Source organism: Marmota marmota, unplaced genomic scaffold (genome assembly GCF_001458135.2).
Source record: "Marmota marmota marmota unplaced genomic scaffold, marMar, whole genome shotgun sequence".
Taxonomy (NCBI): Eukaryota; Metazoa; Chordata; class Mammalia; order Rodentia; family Sciuridae; genus Marmota; species Marmota marmota.
Window position 1 is genome coordinate 19,297,670 of NW_026000101.1, and position 18,383 is coordinate 19,316,052.

General features: G+C 36.3%; 1 long non-coding RNA gene across 1 annotated transcript in view; it reads left to right on the forward strand.

Moving 5' to 3' along the window:
* The window catches only part of LOC125610708, a 45,018-nt gene that overhangs the window by 15,958 nt on the left and 10,677 nt on the right, over positions 1-18,383 (forward strand). The window contains exon 3 of the long non-coding RNA XR_007340709.1: positions 10,247-10,382. This is a non-coding gene — a long non-coding RNA (uncharacterized LOC125610708). The remainder of the gene's footprint in view (positions 1-10,246; positions 10,383-18,383) is intronic.

The following is an 18,383-nucleotide window of genomic DNA, read 5'->3' on the forward strand; positions in this document are numbered from 1 at the left end:
ATTGATGAAGTTCTCTCCTCCGCCGCTTTCTGATGACATCAGATCTCTGCCATGTTGGTATCCTATGCGAATGGCAGCATTTCGTTCCCCTTGCCGGGCAACCAAAGCAACGGGTGAGTCCTGACCGGCCCTCAGCAGGACCTGGACCGAGAAGCAGTTTCCGCGGGCTCCTAGCCCTGGGCCAGGGCAGTTCCGGGAGCCGGAACTCGGCCACTCCGTGCTCGGTGTATGCTCTGATAAGAGCAGGCTCCAAGAAGCAGCCTCTGCGGGCTCCCCAGCCCTGGGCCAGGGCAGTTCCGGGAGCCAGAACTCGGCCGCCCCGCGCTCAGTGCACGCTCCTATAAGAGCAGGCTCTAAGAAGCACCCAGGCACTGAGCCCGAGCAGTCTTTCCGCAAGCCGCAGGCGAATGGCAGCCTGAAATTACCTGTTCTATGGCTGAATCCATAATTTTTATATGTGATCAAATTTGTTATTGGCTTAAAATAAGCTGTTCTAACTATGGTAATCACAAAATTTCAAAAGCAATAACAAAGTAATTACTTTAAGAGTAAATCAATTAAATTCTCTAATCAAAAGGCATAACAGAGTGGCTAAATGGAAGATTCAGCTAAATGGAAGATGCCTATAAAAGACTCACTGTAGCATTCAGGATACACACAGGCTGAAATCAAAGGGGGATATAAAAGACATTTTATGCAAATGGTAACTAAAAGAGAACAAGAATGATTGTATCTATATCAGACAAAATAGAGTTCAATTCAAAAGTTGTCATATGAGGCAAAAAGGTCATCATAATGATAAAGGGGTCAATTTATCAAGAGGGTATCATAAATACATATGTATCCAATATCAGAACATCTAAATATGTAAAGCAAATATTGCCAGAAATGAAAGGAGAAAGGCAACAGTACAAAAATAATAGGAGTCTTTGATACCCCAATTTCAACAATGGAAAGCTCATCCAGACAGCAAGTCAATAAAGAAGCAACAGCTTTAATAATATTATAGACCAAATGGACCAAAGAGACATAACCAAAACATTCCACACAACAGCAACAGACTATACATTTTTCTCAAGTGCCCATGGAGTATTCTCCATGATAGAAAGTATGTTGGGCCACATGTCTTAATAAATTTAATAAGACTGAAATCAAGAATCTTTTCCAACTACTATAATATGAAACTAGGAATCAATATCGGGAGAAAAATTGTAAAATCCACAATTACATGGAAATTGAACAACATGTTCTTGAGAAATCAGTGAGTCAAAAAGAAATCAAAAGCAAATCTAAAAGCATTTTGAGAGAAACAAAAATGGAAGCAGACCACACTAAAACTTATGAGATGTAGCAAAAACAATTCTCAGGAGAAAGTTTATAGATTAATGCCTATACTAAGGAAAAAGAGAGATCTTGAGTAAACATCTTCATACATTGAAGAATGATAAAAAGTCCAAAGCTAGCAGAAAGAAAGAAATAATAAAGAGTAGAAATAAATGAAATAGAGACTACAAAAACAATGGAAAAGATAAGCAGAATAAGAATTGGATTTAAAAGAAAAAGACAAACAGAATTGACAAACTCTGAGAGACTAAGTAATAAAATAAAGAGAAGATGATAAAATTATCAATAAAAATGAAACATTAGGGCTGAGATTGTGGCTCAGTGGTAGAGCGCTTGCCTAGCATGTGTGAGGCACTGGCTTTGAGTCTCAGCACCACATATAAATAAATAAAGTCCATTGATAACTAAAAAATATTTTAAAAAGGGAAACATTAAAACTGATACTATTGATCAACAAATATATGAAAAAGTGTTCAACATCTCTACCATTTTAGAGAAATGCAAATCAAAACTACTCTAAGATTTCATCTCACTCCTGTCAGAATGGCAATCATCAAGAATACAGGCAATAAATGTTGGCCAAGATGTGGTGAAAAAGGTACACTCATACATTGCTGGTGGGACTGCAAATTGATGCAACCATTATGGAAAGCAGTATGGAGATTTTTCAGAAAGTTGGGAATGTAACCACCATTTGACCCAGCTATCCCACTCCTTGGTTTATACCCCAAAGACTTAAAATCAGCATACTATAGTGACGAAGCCATAGGAATGCTTAATAGCAGCTTGATTCATAATACCTAGACTATGGAACCAACCTAGGTGTCCCTCAATAGATGAATGGATAAAGAAAATGTGGTATATATACTCAATGGAATATTACTCAGCTTTAAAGAAGAGTAAAATTATGGAATTTGCCAGTAAATGGTTGGAGTTGGAGAATATCATGCTAAGCGAAATAAGCCAATCCCACAAAACCAAAGGCCAAATATTTTCTCCAATATGCGGATGCTAATTTACAATAAGGCGGGGGACACTAGGGAAGAATAGTATTATCTCAGATTAGGTAGAGGGAAGTGATGGGAGGGTAGGAGAGGGGATGTGGGGATAGGAAAGATAGTAGAATGAAACAGACATTATTACTGTATGTATATATGTGACTGCATGACCAGTATGATTCTACAACATGTACACTCAGAAAAATGAGAAATTATATCCCATCTATGTATGATATATCAAAGTGCATAAATGCATTCTACGGTCATGTATAACTAATTAAAACAAATTTAAATTTTGTTTTAAAAAAATGCAAAAAATCCTGTTACTACAAAACCACAAAGGATTATAAGAGACTATTCTGAACAATAGTCTATCAACAATTAGATAACCCAAAGTAAATGGATACATTTCTACAAACATACAACTTACCGGGATTGAATCATTGAGAAATAGGAAATTTGAACAGATCTGTAATGAGCAGGAGGATTGAAATCTGTAATCAAAAAGCCCCCACAAAGAAAAGCAGGATTTGATGTATTCTCTGTTGAATTCTATCAAACATTTAAATAACAGTTAGTGCTAATCCTTCTTAAAATTGTCCCAAAAATTAAGGAGGAAAGAACTATTTCAAGTTCATTTTAAAAGGCCAACATTACCTAATATCAAAGCCATATAAAGTTGCTAGAGGAAAAGAAAACTATAGACCAATGTTCTTGATGAATAAGATGGAGACATTCTCAACAAAATACAAACTGAATTCAATAGCACATTAAAAGGATCATACACCACAATCAAGTTAGATTATTCTTGTGACACAGAATGTTTTTCCAAATGAAACATAATACAAGTGATACAGCAATTAACAATGAACAATAAAATTTATATTATCATCTAAACATATACAGAAAAACCATGTGGCAAAATTTGATATCCTTTCAGAATTAAAACTCTCAACAAACTAATTCTAAGAGCAATGTCCCTCAATATAATAAAGGCCATGTATGACTAACTTGTAACTGACATCATACTTAATGGTGAAAATTAAAAGCTTTTCTTCTAAGAGAAGGGATAAAATAAAGATGCCCACTCTCATCATTTCTATTTGAGAGTACCAAAATAGCCTGAACAAAAAGTCAAAAGAAAGAAACAAAAGACATTCAAATCAGAAAGAATTAAGTTAAATTTTCTCTATTTGCAGGTGACACAAATTATATATAGATAACCCTACAGGCTACATAAAAACTGCTAAAACTAATACATGAATTCATAAAGTTTCAGGATACAAAATCACATACAAAAACCAAGTACATTGCTATACACTAACAATGAACTATTTGAAAAAGAAATAAAACAAACCCATGTATAATAGCATCAAAACAAATAAAATACTTAGGAATAAATTTGACCAAGGAGGTGAAAGATTTCTCTACTTAAAACTATAAAACATTGATGAAAAAAATTGAAGGATATGCAAATAAATAGAAAGATATCCCTTGTTTATGGGCAAAAAGAGTTAATATCATAAAAATGTCAATGCTACTCAAAGGAATCTACAGATTCAATGCAATCTCTATCAAAATTTTAATGACATTTTTCACAGAAATAGAAATCAATATTGCTTCATATGGGATATTGTTTCATATGGAACCATAAAAAGCCCCAAATAATCAAAACAATCTTTATAGAGAACAAAGCGGAAGGTATCATACTTCCTGATTTCAAATAACATTACAAAGCTATTGTAATCAAAACAGCGTGGTAATGGCATAAAACAGACATATAGACCAAAGGAACAGAATAGAGAGCCCAGAAATAAACACATCCACAGATAGTCAACTTATTTGAACAAGGATGCCAAGAATGCAGAATGGAGAAAGGATAGTCTCTTCAATAAATCATGTTTGAAAAAAGAGTGGAATTAGACCCTTATCTCATACCATATACAAATATACCATATACAAAATAGATTAAAGATTTCAAGTAAGACTAGAAACAAGTTCCTGAGGAAAACTTAGGGTAAAAGCTCATGATCTAAATCATGGCAACAACAACAACAAAAATAGATGAATGAAATCACATCAAACTAAAAAGCTTATGCCTGCCAAAGAGAAACATTCAACAGAGTGAAGAGACAACCTACAGAATGGAAGAAAATATCCACACACCACATATCTGATAAGGAGTTAATATCCAAAATATATAAGAAATTCAAATGACTGAATAGCAAGAAAACAAATAACTCAATTTAAAAATAGACAAAGCGCCTACATAGACTTTTCTCAGAAGACATACAAATGGCAAACAGGTATATAAAAAATGCTCAGCATCACTAGTCATCTGGGAAATGCAAATTAATACCATGATGAAGTATCACCTTACTTCAGTTAGAAAGGCTACGATGAAAAAGATGAAGGATACCAAGTGTTGGGAAGGATGTGGAGAAAAGGGAGCTCTGGTACACTGCTTGTGGGAATGTAAGTTGGTGTAGCCATCAAGGAAAACAGTATGAAGTTTCCTCACAAAAGTAAAAATAGAACTACCATATGATCTAGCAATTCTGCTTCTGTTTTTCCAAGGGAATTGTATTTATGAACTTGAAAAGCTACCTGCACTCTTATGTTCAGTGCAGCATTATTTCAATAGCCAAGATGTTCATTGTCATTTAAATGTTAATTGACCGATGAATGAATAGAGAAAATGTGACATATGTACATAATGGAATATCATTTGGCCTTAAATAAAAGGGAAATTCTGTCATTTAAAAAATCATGGGTGAACCACCTGAAGGACATTATGCTAAGTGAGAGATAAGACAATCACCGAAATACAAATACTGTATGATTTTATATATGGAATCCAAAACAGTCAAACTCAAAGAAGCAACTATCAGCATGGTAATTGACAGAATCTGGAAGAAGGAAAAAATGAAGAGGTGATGGGGCTGGGAATGTGGCTCAATCAGTAGTGCGCTCACCTGGCATGCCAGCGGCCCGGGTTCGATCCTCAGCACCACATACAAACAAAAATGAAGAGGTGATGGTCAAAAGGTACAAAGTTGCAGAATATAAGATATATCAATTTTGGAATCTACGGTACATCATAGTACCTATGGCTATCAATGCTGTATAATTGAAACTTTTTAGGAGGGTAGAGCTTATGTTAACTGATCTTACCACACATATAATGAATGAACACATTATGGGATGAAAGGAAACTTTGACAAGTGATGGATATATGTATGGCTTTGGTGATGGTGATGGTTTCACGAGCATTTCCCTATCCCCAAATGTTGAGTTATATACATTAAATATATACATCAGCATTTTAAAAAATCTAATTTGTTTTATATGACAGCAGAATGCATTACAATTCATATTACACATATAGAGCATAATTTTTCATATCTCTATGGGTTGTATACAATAAATACATCAGCATTTTAAAACAAACAAAACCATTCTGATGATGGGAGATAAGGAAGAACCAGCAAAAGAGACCATGAAGATTTGGCCAGTGAGGTGAAAAAAATGAAGAGACATCCAAAGAGTCAAAGGAAGAAAGTATTTCAAGAGTGATGTATCAATTCGGATGATAGGTCAAATAGATCAGGAACTAAAAAGTGACCACTGACTGGATTTAGGAACATGGAGGTCACTGGTCACCAGTTCTGGCAGAGTGGTGGGGAGGAATGCTTGAAATGAGTTGAAGAGGAGAAAGGGAAAAGAAAAATTGGAGGCAGAGAGCAGAGATAAATCAAAGGGGTTTTCTGTTAAGAAGAACCAGGAAATAAGAAGATAACCACAGTTGGGTGTAGGCGGTCAAGAGAAAACTTAAAAATATGAGAGCCCTGATTATATTTTGTGTGTAGAGATATAAGAAATACAAATTTAAATGACAATGACATGCCATTTTAACCCATTAAGTTTATAAATATAAAAATAATAGCAGAGGCTGGGGTTGTGGTTCAGAGGTAGAGCACTTGCCTAACATGCGTGAGGCACTGGGTTCAATCCTCAGCACCACATTAAATATAAAATAAAGATATTGTGTCCACCTATAACTAAAAAATAAAAAAAATAATAATACCAGTGCTGGGGAGTAGTACACCAAGGTGAGCACTCACATATACAGTGGTGAGAATGTATTGATATACTTTTTGATTGGAAGAAATCCATTAAGACACATCAAGAACCTTGAAAATTTCATGCCTTTTACATGATTATTATATTTTAAAATGTCAATAATAGGTATATGTATTGGAAAGAATCAACCCAGGCATTGGCTAGGAATATCAGTCAGTTTTTTACCTCAAGGTATAGAGAGAAGTCCTCCTCACCTGCTTCATCAAAGGCACACAGTTGGGACCATGATGTCTGAGTAGGAAGGGTCACATCCAGCCTTCTGGAAGCAAAAGTGTTTCTCTAGGTTCACCACATAAACATAAATATTATTTTCATGAGGCTTATAAAATCTTGCCCTCAGTATGGCCTCATGTCTGTTGAGACAACCTAATGTGATAGCAGGGAACAGTTTTTGAGACTTAACCAAAATCCTCATTGTCTACCTCAGACTCTCCAGACCCACACAAGTGCTCTGAGTGTTATTGAAGTCAGGACCATGGAATCAGAATGGGGGAATCACTTTATGGAAGTCCTCAAAAGTCAGGTAAATAAGACTTCAGATAAGCACAGGATGTTCTGTTTAGTATCTTAACCATTAGCCTTGTGAGACTGTTTAAATTAATTAAAATTAAATTTTAAAAATCCAGTTTCTCTGTGTACTCTCCACATTTCAGGTACTCCACATGTGGCCATTGGCTATCATATTGGATGATGCGGATATAAAACATTTCCTCACCAAAGAACATTCCAGTGGATTGTGCTGAGCTGTAGGGCTTATCATGATCCGCTTGGCCTACACATTATTAATCTAGCAATCTTTCCTGTGAGAATAATCAGTGATACAAAAAATGTTTATGTATGTAAAAAAGCAGTAATATACAATGCCACAAGCAGAAAACTTTGAAATGTCCAACAGCAGAGGAAAGATTACATATAGTATAGTACAGTCATTGGAAAGACTAACGTAATTTAGTTGAGGAAATAGCATGCAGCCAACGAGTATATTTTAAAGATTTTTAGAAAATGATTCAGGAAAATAATCTCAATATAATATGAAATGAAAAAACCCAACAATAGAAAATTCTATAAATAATAGGACTCTGTTTACTAAGGAGACTATAATAGGAAAAAGACTGAAATAACCTCAAAATATTAGCAATTATCATTTCTAGATGGTGAAACATTGTGTAATTATTATCATTTTCTTTACATATTTATGAATTTTTCAAAATTTCCATACTTATTTTATGAAAAATGATCTTTTACACAAAGTAAACACTCAATAAAAAGTAGTCGAATGACTAATATATGAAGACTTGAAAGACAAATAACAAATCCATGTTTTCCTTACTTTACCTTTTCTGTCAGTTTACCTGGCCCCCCACTTCCTCATTTCAACACAGTCTTGCAGTAGGGCAAAGGATATGGAATGAATTGAGAAAAGATGAAAATTGAAGGACAGCAAGTAAATTTTCATGTTGACCTTGTCCTCCCAAGTTTATATTAAAAACTTTGGAGAGTTCAGAAAATAATAAGTATACTAATTTCCTAATTTTGGTTTAAACATGATGGTTTTGAGGTACCGGGTGGGGTCTTGATTTTTTTCTTCCTGGCTATGGCTATAATTCATGTATTTACAAATATTTGTTGAGAGCCTCCTGTGTACCTGACAGCTGCCTCCCATCTTATCTCCTCTTGGGAGGTGACTAGGATCTCTACTGAAATATTTCACTGGGGCCTCCAGGGAGGTAAAGTAGCTTCAGGTTTTTTTTCCCAGTGCTGAATTAACATTTTTAAAACTCTCTTGCAGCTCCTTGGAGTTCATTAGATTGTGCAAGCACAGCACAGAGTGCAGAAAAAGCCTAGAATTTTCACAAATCTTCAGTTAAAGAATATAAAACTGGTGCAAGTTAAAAGTGTCAGCTTAATGGCTCTGAAGATAAAAATTTGTTAGTTATGAGTGATTCTGGCCAAAGTTCCACTTGCTCTCCAGGACTGAGCCGGTTAACATCTTAGATCTTTCCTTACATTGTTCCTTTTTTGACTTACAAAATGTTTGATACAGGAATAAAGAAAGGGGAAGAAAATAGGCTTTTAGGAATCATGAAGAGTGAGAGAATTCTGATGTGGTTTGACCCCCTGTTAAGGTTTAGATATGAGTTGTCCCTCAAAAGCTCATGTGTAAGACAATGCAAGAAAGTTCGAAGGTAAAATGATTGGGTTATGATAGTCTCTAATCAATGCATCAACCCCTTGATAGAGATTAAAAAAGGGTAGTAGGTAGGGTGTGGCTGGAGGAGGGGGGCCCTGGGGGCATGCCTTTGGGGTATATATTTTGTTCTTCTTGATCTTAGCTCATAGCTCTGTCTCTCTGCTTCCTGGTACTGTGCTCCCAATTGCTTTCCTCTTCTGTGCTCCCAGTTGCCACCCTCTTATGTATGATGTCCTGCCTCACCTTGAGCCCTGGGGAATGGAGTTGGCCATCTATGGACTAAGACCTCTGAAAACATGAGCCCTCAAGTAAACTTTTCCTCTAATTGTTCTTGTCAGGTCCTTTGGTCACAGCAGCAAAAATGCTGACTAAAACACCCCCAAATAGATGAATCTGGTTTTCTTTTTTTAAACATTTTTTTATTTTCTGTGTCATTGGGCCTCATGCATGCTAGGCACGTGCTCTACTCCTGAGCTACACCCTATCCCCAAACATTCTTTTAACCTTTTTTATTTGTTTTGTTTAGATTGCCACCAGGGCCTTGTGTATGCTAGGTGAGTACCACTGAGCTACATCCCCAGTTCTTTCAAAAAAATTTTTTTTTAAATTTTGAGACAGGTTTTTACTAAGTTGTCCAGGCTGGCCTCAAACTTGGGATCCTCCTGCCTCAGCCTCCCAAGTGGCTGAGATTACAGACATGTGCTATCATGCCTGCAACATTTGTTTTTGGCAAGTAAAAATTGTATATATTTATGACATGCAACATAATGTTTTAATATATGTATACATTGTGGAATGTTTAACTCAATCTATTTAATGTGTTACATACTAATCGCTTTTTTTTGCAGTGAGAGCTCTGAAAATCTACTCTTATTAATGATATATCTTTTCCAGTATATAGTATATTACTGACTGTAATCATGATGTACAATAGATCTCTTGAACTTATTCTTCCTATGTAACTGAACCCTGTGTCCTTTGACCATGATCTGATTTTCTGTTTAGGTGGCTAAGCATGTTGTTACAGTGACATATTTGACCTTAGCATAATATGTATGTTATGAAAATACAGACAAAATTAACTCATTTTATTATTTCACTAAACTATTTAAAGCATTAAAAGATTTAAAAAAAGATTTTTTTCAGAAACAGTCATCTGCCTTGATTTCCATACAAGGATATTATTTATAAGCTTCATTTTATTATGGAAAAATAGGAATTGGTTGTATGCATTATTTTCGGGCAACACTCAGATATTATACAGTCATGAAAAATGAAGTTGCAGATTAGCTCAAGATGGCAGACCACGCACATATGCCTCCATCTCCTCAGACTCCAACATTGAGAGATGGGATTAGAGATTTGTATAAATTCACATTTTAAGATTAATTCCACCACAACCCTGGAAAATAGGAAGGAAATCATCGCAGAGCAGAAATATTGAGAAACTTCTGCCTGAGAGACAGCTGATGAGGTCAGAATTAGCAAGCATTCTCAGCCAGGAGACTGAGAGTCACATCTTCCAGCTTGAACCCCCTCAATAAGAAAGGCTGTGTTTTGGCCTCCACAGGCAGCTCCCTTGCTTCATTTCTCAATGTCTTCAGCAACACCTGGAGAAGAAGAGTTCCATTTATTGCATGTTCTTTGAAGATATTGATATGTAGATTCCCACTGAAGGCCAGCAATACTTCCTGCCCTTAAGACTGGTGAGAATCATTTTACTATCCTTAAAAGAATGTTTCTTTGTTTGGAGTTAACTTGAGTGTTTTTTTCCTTCCTTAGGAAAATCTTAGGCAGAATAAGGTATTTTTTTTTAATAGAAATAAGATAGAGATAAAATAGAAATTGTTTTTTTTTTAAAGTTTTTATTACTAATTTGGAAGAGATGACACAGGTGTACAGAGCAGCATGAGGTTACACTAATTTTTACATTAATTTTTATTGACGTATCATGTGCATAGAGAAATGAGCACAAATCACTAGTGTATATTTGAATGAATTTACACAAAGAGAGCATGTCCATTTAACCAGCATGTAGATCAGAAAGAACATTTTGGCATCCCAGAATGCCCTCTGTGCCCCTTATTGACTCTACTCCCCAAACTCACTGCCAAGTAGCCATTATCTTGACTACTTTTAGCAGCATGGATTAGTTCTGTCTGTCATCAAACTTCATATAAATGAAGAGATGGGATGAAAGTGAGACAAGTGAGCATGAACCTCAGGTGCAAAATTCAAGGGAGTGCCAAGAACAAAATAACCTTGGTAATTAGATAAATAATATTTTTAAAAATATTTTTCTGGTTGTAGTTGGACATAATACCTTTATTTTACTTATTTTTATGTGGTGCTGAGGATTGAACCCAGTGCCTCACACATGCGAGGCGAGCGCTCTGCCACTGAGCCACAGCTCCAGCCCAGATAAATAATATTTTAATGCAATATTTTAAAAACTCAAAATGAATGGAAATATCCATGATGAATAAAGAATCAGAAGTTTACATAGAATAGGATTGGTGTTTAGTTACTGTTCTTCACAGAAATAGAACCAACAGCTTCTATCTGTCTGTCCATCTGTCTTTCTGTCTATCTCGTCATCTATCAGTTGATTGAGAGATTTATTTTGAGGAATTGGCTCATATGATTGTGGAGGTGTGGCAAGTCCAAAATCTCTAGGACCCAGGGAAGGGTTGTAGTTTTGAGGCCTGTTCAAGTTCAGAGGCTGTCCACTGATAGAATTTCTTCTTAAGGAGAGGTCAGTCTTTTTCTCTTAAGTCCTTTGACCAAATGGATGAGGCCTGCCCACATTATGGAGTGTAATCTGCTTTAATCAAAACTCACTGATTAAAATGTTAATCTTATCCAAAAATATATTCACACAACATCCGTATGGATTTGACTGAATATCTGGGTACTGTGGCCTAGCCAAGTTGACACAGAAAATTAAGCATCACAGAAACCCTGTCAGGTTCGGGAAGCAGATAAAGTGGAGTCCAGTAGCATTTTAAGCTAGATTCAAGGAGTTTCTAAAAAATACATGTTTGTAATGCTATGCTTTCTTTCTCTTCTTTCTCTCCCCCTCCTCCTCTGGTACACCACTTTAGAAGTCAATCATTCATATCATACAACTTCTTCTTAAAAGGGATGTGGAGAATTTTAAAAAAATCATTATTTTTGTTCTGGTGTTGGTTTAAGTGTGGACTTTCTGAGAGCATTTGAGGCTTGAATCCTATTACCAGTGCACTCGAAGTCCCTTTGTGTCTCAGGTTTTCCTTTGCCTTGGACATTGATACAACAAATGGCCTATCTCCATCAGCACAAGATGTCTTATGAGAGACTGAAATCTACTGTACTACTGGGTTTATAAAATTTCAGGATGAGAGAAAGCATCATATTGACATATACAGCTACAGAATAATTTAAGAGTCATTTGTTGTAAATGATCTGTCCATTTCTCATAATAATTATTTAGGGAGCCATTCCTGTATTCTGGTGTCTTAACTTAAATATGCTTTTTAAAATGTTAATCTTATCTAAAAAAAAACAAAAACAAAAACAAACAAACAAAAAAAAAAACAATGCCATCCCAGAACATCTAGAATGATGTGTCACAAACTATTGTGGCCTGGAGAAGTTGACATAAAATTAATCATCATGGGGCTGGGGTTGTGGCTCAGTGGTAGAGCGCTTGCCTAGCATGTGTGAGGCCCTGGATTCAATCCTCAACATCCACATAAAAATAAATAAATAAAATAAAAGGTATTGTGTCCAACGACAACTAATAAATAAATAAATAACAAAAAATTAATCATCACTATCAGTTTTTCTGACTTTTCCTTTTGCTTTAAGCTCTTCTGTGTCTTGGCAAGTTTCTGTTACTTTTTTTCTGTAAGTACTCCTTGTTTTGGCATTTTTTTGCTCAACATTATGTTTGTGAGATTCATATATTTTGTGTCACATATCAATAGTTCCTTCATTTTCATTGTTTAAATTACAATTTATTTACCCATGCTACTATTGATGGATACTTGGATTGTTTTCAGTTTTGGACTATTGTGAGTAGTGTTTGTCTTTTCATGAAATAGGCACTTTTGTTGCATATATGCCTCAAAGATAAATTTCTGGGTCATAGTTATGCATCTCTTCAGCTTTAGATATGGTTGCTTTCCCAAAGTAGCTAACTAGTTAACACAGAGCATGGCTATTCAGTTGTTCCACATCTTTGCCAACCCTTAGTATTATCAGTTTTTAAAATTTTAGCCATTCAGGTTACCACATAATCTTTGTGTAAATTTCTGAGGAAACCTAGTTAATATCCTTGATATGGAAGGTGCCAGTTGTTTCTCTCTGTGTTGTCTGCCCATCTGCCTATCTTCTTGTTATAAGTAACACTATTCCTCTGTCTAACTTATTTGCTTGACTTCTATGCTCCCAACCTAATCCTAATATATTGTGGTTGTCATCTGAAAGGGTAGTCATTAATTCAGTGTATATTAATTAGTCCTCTAATGTCCCGCATGTTGCCACTATCAGAAACAAAGCACTGAGCTAATGGATTGTAAATATGCCCCTCAGTAATCAGGATGTTTTCCTAATTTTTTCAGTGCCCTTACTATATTTTAAAAATATACAAAGTAATATAGACAGTGTTTAAAAAATTTCTTGCTAATTGTGATGACTTCAACTACCATAATATGAAGGTATAATATTAAGGTGAGGTTCAGTATTTATGATAATAGCTGTAGATTTACAGTTCAGATAGTATTGATAACTTCAGAATTTCGAAGTCAATCTCTTGGCAGACATGATTAGCTCATCATTGTTTTTAATTGCATAATGTGGCTAACAAAGACCTTGTCCCCAGACAGAAGTGTGGACTTTGTCTTTTTCTTATTGACATGTACTTGCATCATTGGTATTATTTTCAATATAAGCCTTCATTGTAGGAATCCTTTTTAGCCTTTTGATCATTTTATGAGGTTAGTTTACATTATATAATAGAATCCATAAATTTCTTTACCTGGTCATGCATAAACTGCACAGTGTTAGAATAAAAAGAATGTGAAAAATAATGTGCAACTTTCCATTCTCCCTTTAGGCTACCTTGCACATGACCCTCTGAAGGTATCCTCGGGATCAATCCATTTTTCAATATTAGCAAATCTTTAGCTTGAATTGTTTTTTCAATATTGGGGACTGAACCCAAGATCTTGTGCAATGATTGAGCTCTAATTTTTAAAGATAAGTAGAAGCAGTACATCCCAAGCATTTTCTTCTTGCATATTGATTAATGGCATGAACTTGCCCTGGGGAGTGTGTAATTTCTATTCTGGAAACTACTGGTTTAGTATAAAGGCCAGAGGAGCCTATTTCTCTGTTCTTTTCAGTTTGAGGACATCTCTGAGCATTGGGGAAGAAAATGGCAAACCCTGCAAAAACAAATCTAGACCACTTGATCTTCTAGCAGCAAAAACATTCACAAAATCTTTAGGTTTTCCTCTTAAGCCCCTTATCTTTCCTGTGATGGTTTATGCTTTCCTTCCCCAGGTTCAAGCAAATGTTGTTTCCATTTCATGGAGACACTGGTTCTTACCCTGTGCTGGCCATTGTGATTGGGGCTAGGTCTCATCTCCCAGGGACTGTAGTGTAGAGTGAAAGCAATCTTGGCTTAGGAATCAGAAAATGTGGGTTCTTTTCCTGGATCTTCTGTTCATAGGCCAGATGACCCTGATCCCTGTTTGTGGTATTTTATTCTCTTTTATTATAGTGCCATATATGGGTGCCTGGCTTTAACGATAGAGAAGGACATTTATTTCTCCTTTGAACTCCTCTAGACAGAGGTTGTTTGTGTTTCATAGCATTTTATTTTTCAAAGTCTATTTTTTTGTATACCCTTTGTGTACCAGGCACAAATACTTATAGTTCTGACATAGCACTCAGCATAGTGCATGACAATTTAGCTCCTTACATATCTATAAAGAGTGAGTCCCTCATGTGCAGGGAGGCTTCATCTGTTTGTAAGCTCCAATTCCGGGCTGTCTGGTCCAGAGTAAGCCAACACTCAATAAATGTTTGGTGAAAGAACGAATGAGTCTCATTGGCAAAGGGGAATGTGTTAGCCATATTGCTTTATTGTAACAAAATATCTGAGATAATTAACTTCTAAGAGAAAAGGTTTATTTAGCTCACAGTTCTGGAGTTTCCAGTCCAAGATTGGGTGGGCCCATTGTTTTGGGCCTCTAGTAGACGTGCCATATGGCACTGGCAGGCAGCACATGGAAGAGCAAACTGCTCACCTCATAAGCCAGAAAGTAAAGCAAGAGGAAGAGACTGGGGTCCCACATTCCTTTGAGGGCATGACCCCAAAGACTTAAGAACCTCCCACTAAGCCACCCTACCTCCTAAAGTTTTTGCCACCTCCCGATAGTGCCATCCTGAGGACCAAGTCTTTTAACACTTGAACCTGTGGGGAATAGTCAACATCTACACTATAGCAGGGATCTTAGCAGACTCTGTTGTTGTCCTGGTCAACTCCCTAGATATTCACTTCCCCACTTAAGCTGCTGAAAACATCTATAACTCTGAGGTTTTTTTGTTTGTTTGTTTGTTTGTTTTTGTCTGTAGAACATTGGCTTTGAGGACAGGGAAAGCTGGAAGTGTCAAAGGGTTAATGGCCCTCAAGGTGCCCTCAATCAAGGATAGATGGGGAGTTGGTGGATCAGACCTCAGCTTCTTCAGTCTATGGTCGGGATGATTGAGGCCACTGTCCTGTTTCTGAGTATTTCAGACCCTGAGTTGACTTCCTTCCCCTCTTTGTCTCACTTCCCCAACCCCTGTTTGTGCTTTCTAGGATCCTCTCCCAAACAGATTTTATTCACTTAATGCCTTAGAGTTCATTTCTGGGGAAACCAAATCCTGCCTCATGGAAGGACTATTTGATAAAAAATGAATGTAGATGGTGTTCCTCTGGGAATGAGCTGTGTTTAAGAGTGTGGTAGGATGAATAATGGCCCCCAAAATACTCAGGTCCTACTCCCCACACCTGTCAATGCTACTTTATATGGTTAACGGGACTTTGCAAATGTGATTAGGAACAATGAAATAGTGAGATTATCTAAGTCAGCTTTTGTTATAACCAGAGTCCTTAGAATAAGGAGGCAGAGAGAGAATTGACACAGACGAGAAGGCAATGTGACATTAAAAGCAAGATGCTACACTGCTGGAAGATGGAGGAGGTGCCCATGAACTAAGGAGTATGATCCAATGCAGCTTCAGAGGCTGGAAAAGGCAAGAAAAAATGAATTCTCGGAAGACTGCTCTGTCAAAACCTTGATTTTCACCCCGTAAAATGGATTTTGGACTTTTGACCTCAGTAACTCTAAGAGTATAAATGTATCTTATTTGAAGTCACTAAGTATAAGGTAATTTGTTACTGCATCTATAGGAAAGCAGTCCAAGGCTTCTGCTTGCTGACCCTAACCCACGCCAGCAGGTGGCAGTGTAGGGTGAAGGTGCAGAGACAATTCTCATTGGTTTCCAAGGAATCCTGCCCACTCTTCATTCTGCTGTCTTCAAATAAAGTACTACCAATTTGTGCTATCTTTACCCCCTTGGAGGCCAGTCTTTAACCACAGGCTCATGAGGAATTTCCACTGTGTTTCAAGGACAACAGAAAGAAAGAGTCAGGGTTTTTATGAGCTAAAGGAAGTAAATCAACAAAAATGAAACCATAAATATGCACTAAAAAAGCTGAGTCAAGGAACCCCAACAGCCAAGCCTAGTTCCCTGCTGTTATTAAAATTAACTTTAACAATTCAACACGGTTCCTTCTCATGTGAAGACCTATATCTGGAAACCAGCAATAGGGTCTTTATTGTTTATGTGGACTGTGTATTTTTCTTTCATCTGCAGCCCAAACCTTATAGAGGTCTACAAAATGTATTTGTATGACTACCCACTTCTTCCATTTAGGATTCACAATATGCTGGAAAGCACCCCTTCATTCTTATTTTATGTTCAAAGCTAGGCATTTTTAACTTAAAAAGCTGGGTGTGGTGGCACACACCTGTACTTCCAGCTATTTAGGAGGCTGAGGTGGGAAGATCACTTGAACCCATGAGTTCAAGACTAGCCTGGGCAACAATAGCAAGACCCCATCTTAAAAAAAAAAAAAGTCACAACAAAATATAAAATAATATTTTTGAGATAATCAGGGAAATTTGAATGGGATTGATATTCAAGAATTGTTAATTTTAAATAAATTTATTTATTGGCACATTACAATTATACATAATAGTAGGATTCATTTTGCCATATTCATACATGCACATAACATCATAATTTGATCAATTTAATTCCCCAGGTCCTTACTTTTTCTTCCTCTCTTCCCTTCCCCAACCTGCTTGCTATTGATCTCCCTTCTATTATTATTACTATTATTTTAATTAGTGCATTATAATCATACACACACACATACACACACACGATTCATTGTGGTATATTCTTACATGTAAATAGCATTATTTGGTAGATTTTGTTCTCTGGTACTTCCTCATGCCCTCCTCTCCTCCCTTCCTCTAGATCCCCTCAATCATTATTATTTTTAGATGTGATAGGCATTATGGGTATGTAAAAAAGTAGTCATCATTTTTACAACTATGTAAGGGATGAAATGATAAAATAGAAAGTCAGTAGAGAGGAAAGGAGGAAGGGAGAGAGAAAAAAAGAAAGAGAAGGAATGAAACAAAACAATAATGAACAAAAAGAAAAAAAGGACAAATGGATAAGAATGGCAAAAACTTGATAGTCATTAAACTTATTAGATGAGCATATATGGGTATCATCGCATTGTTGTATGTGTTTGCAAATATGGTAAGATTTTCTGGAAAAAATGGCTAAAAATAAATTTTTTTAAAAAGAAACTTTTAATGGGAGCTAACTGCAGAAAAATGATTGGTTCCAATCTGGGATCTTGTGTTTTCCAGCTTTATGACCTTAGGGAAGTTACTCAAGCATTCTGTTCTGAGTTCTTTATAGGTAATGAGTATAATAATAGTACCCACCTCAAAGAACTGTTGAGAAGAATCAACAAGATAACACTTCTGAACACTGGGGGTTGTGTCACAGGGCACTGCAAGCATTTATTACTACTTCTCATATTATCAAACTAGCAGAGTGGTCCTCAACTAGGGGCACTTTTGATTCCCTAGGAGACATTTAGAAATAGCCAGAGACAGTTATGGTTGTCCCAGCTGGGGGTGCTCCTGGAAGCTCGAGGGTGGAGGCCTAGGATGCTGCTAAGTAGCCTATAGTGCATGAGACAGCCCCACAACAAGGAATTATCTAGACGGAAATGTCAATAGTGCTGAGGTTGAGAAACTGCTCTAGTATTATTTGAATAGTTTAAAAAATATTGGAAAATACATATAAGCAAAATAAGAATCACCCTAATCTATAAGTTTGCCATGCAGAAAGAGTCACTATCCAAAACTGAAAATTTACAAGAATAAAATATCTTCATCAAAATTAAGATACATAATGAAGAAAATTCTCCTTTTATCTCATTGTTTCCAGCGGTACCTGCCCTATTTCTTCAAAACCATCATGGTGTAGGGAAAGTTGTCAGAGTTTTCAAACTTCTGGGAAATGAACTAGTGTTTGGTGAGGCTATTGGCTCTCATTAGAATCAAGCAGAATCAATCATGGGG